At 45.0% G+C, this 2,702-nt stretch overlaps 1 non-coding gene across 1 annotated transcript; it reads left to right on the top strand.

Moving 5' to 3' along the window:
* Window positions 1-2,184: 2,184 nt before the first annotated feature.
* LOC123954749 lies at window positions 2,185-2,291 on the top strand. Its single transcript, XR_006821126.1, has one exon. It is a non-coding gene; the product is annotated as a U6 spliceosomal RNA (small nuclear RNA).
* The last annotated feature ends 411 nt before the right edge of the window (window positions 2,292-2,702 follow it).

The following is a 2,702-nucleotide window of genomic DNA, read 5'->3' as shown; positions in this document are numbered from 1 at the left end:
ATCGATTCTACTTTGAGATCTATACCTCGAGAATGTTCTCACAATTGCACATGGGGAAGGAAGGAAGGAATTTCCCAGCAGCCTTATCTCCAATACCATGAGCAACGGCGGTGGAGAGACAACCTAAACATCCAGTCAGGCAAATGGAAAAATGAGTTGTGCCACCCCAAACTACAGCACACTACATAATATTGAAAATGAAATCCATGAGACCTCATGGATCAACACGGTCAATCTCAAAACCACAGTGTTGGGTGTGAAAGGGAGGCTGCGAATTCCACCTACAGGGCAACACTACCGAGTAAATCTCAGAGAGAAGCAAGAGTGTTAGTTGGGTCCACAGCCTCATTTGTGTAAGGAGTAAACAGATAAAAACACGCAGTTCCAGTTTAGGCGTTAACCTGAAGGGAGGGAGTGAGGTGGAATGAGAGGCTTTAACATTTTACTTCCTGCAAAAGGAGAGATTTCTGAAGGAAATAAGGCAGCATATTACGTATTTGTTAAATCAGTCAATGAGATATAGGGAGACCAATTATATGTTTCTGTACTGTTTTGTGTTGTTGAAACGTTTCATAATTTAAACTCTTAAAACTTAAAATTTAGTGATAAACTGACACACACTTCAACCAAATTCTCAATATGTACCAGTTGCAAACCCAGGCATTTGCCCACTTGCTGAAGCACGAGTCAGTGTGACAGGATTTGAATAGGAGGAAATTACTGCAGTGGGATGATTTGGGCAACCAAAAACCTCACACAATATCACATGTAAAGTGCATACGCATGCGTGAGCGTGCACACAGGCACACACACACACACACACACAACACCAGCTGTGGACTGCTAAATTAAAAAATCCAAAGTGCCCACAGTAGGATTACAATAGAATAGAAATAGAATATTCTCTCTTTTGTATCAAGAAAAGAATCAATTAGGTCACTGCTTGAAAGTAAAGCTTCCACTAATGACAGGCTTTGCAAGTAAGGCTGTTTCCCAGGGGCTGTAACAATGCAGGCAGAGGAGTAGTGAAGAATGCTGATTTCCCGTTGTCTGGCCTCAGCCTGCCTCCCAGGAGAGCCGGGCTGGGGGATTGTGGAACTGATGAAGGGGAATGAGACAGGAAGGTCGGGTGCCCACAGCCACCTGCCCAAGAGTTCCAGCGACCCACAGAGGAAACTGCCAAGGCCTGAAGGGCACTGAATCCTTAAAAGCTTCTGGTCTAACCGCTCCCCCTTCTGCAGAAATCTCTTCTACGGCACCCCCGTCAAATCTCTGCCCAAACACTTTTTGATGCATCAGATTGTATTATTGGGCCATTTTGGTTGTTGGAAGATTCTTAAATTTTTTAAGAGAAATAATGAGAACTAAAGCAGAAGGCATACTAGTACAAGTCAATGTGTCTAGGGTGTGCGCATGAGTCTGTCTATTTGGGACATCACACATCAAAATATAAAATATTATTACTCTGAGGACTGGGATTATTGGTGATTTCTTCTTTTTGTCTGTCCCTATGTCCTAACATGAACAAGTTTTACTCGGTGGAGTGGGAAGAGGTAATGCATATATTTTAAACTCAGTGGGGAGATAAAGTTCTTTCTCACAAACATAAAATAGACCTTTTCCTGCCTTGTTTCCATAGGTCCCAGTTTTGTCGGATCTACGCTCAAGTGGACAGTGGGTATCAGGTCAGAACCTTCAGTGTGACTGGCTCACGCTGGACATACACCGCATGCCCCTGTGAGAAGAATGAAGCTTTTTTGGTAGCCACAGAAAATGTAAGCATGTCCATACTTCATCTCAGTGAGCTGGGAAAACCTGGGTTCCTCTCAGCCCTCATATGCCAACCAGCATCTTCCAGAAATGCAATGATTTTTTTTTAAGATTGTATTTATTTATTTGGCTGGGGGAGGGACGGAGAAAAAGGACAAGCAGGGAATGGGGGGAGGAGCAGAGGCAGAAGGAGAAGCAGGCTCCCAGTTAAGCTCTGAGCCCAGGGGGCTCCATCCCAGGACCCCTGAGCCCAAGGCAGACACTTAGCTGACTGAGCCACCCGGGCACCCCGGAAATGCAATGATTTCAAAGCCAATCCAGCTAAAGACAGCTTAGCTGTGGATTGTTTGGGGCTGAGCCCTCCTGGAGAAGAAAATTAAAATGCCTGGCATTTGTATAGAATGCTGAGAGAATGTGCTCGCTTCGGCAGCACATGTACTAAAATTGGAACGATACAGAGAAGATTAGCATGGCCCCTGCACAAGGATGACACGCAAATTCGTGAAGCGTTCCATATTTTTACATTATATGTTTATAAATAAATAAATAAATAAATAAATAAATTTAAAAATTAAAAACAAAAGAATGCTGAGAGAAAAAATTTCACAGTCATCCTCTTAATTGACCCTTCCCCAGAACACCCTCTTCCCACCATCCCAACCCAAACACACAGGGTGTCCAAAATCTTGTGAGTGTCTGCACAGGCTCGTTTTGCTGGGAAGAAGGGCCCACGCTTTCGTCAGATTCTCCGAATTTGGGCTCCCTGGGATGACGGGTGCAGCCCAGAGCTGGTTTTCCTGTGTCCTCGTCTGCTACAAGCAGGGCTGGGCTGTGTGATTCCTGCCACCTCTCCTGCTGCCCTTCCCTTAGCACACCATCCAGGCTCTTGGGTGCCAGAACTTACTCGGGAGCCTAGAGGTAGCCCGAACTTC

This window comes from Meles meles, chromosome 12 (genome assembly GCF_922984935.1).
Source record: "Meles meles chromosome 12, mMelMel3.1 paternal haplotype, whole genome shotgun sequence".
In the NCBI taxonomy this organism is placed as follows: Eukaryota; Metazoa; Chordata; class Mammalia; order Carnivora; family Mustelidae; genus Meles; species Meles meles.
This window is presented reverse-complemented; position numbering and strand designations above follow the sequence as displayed.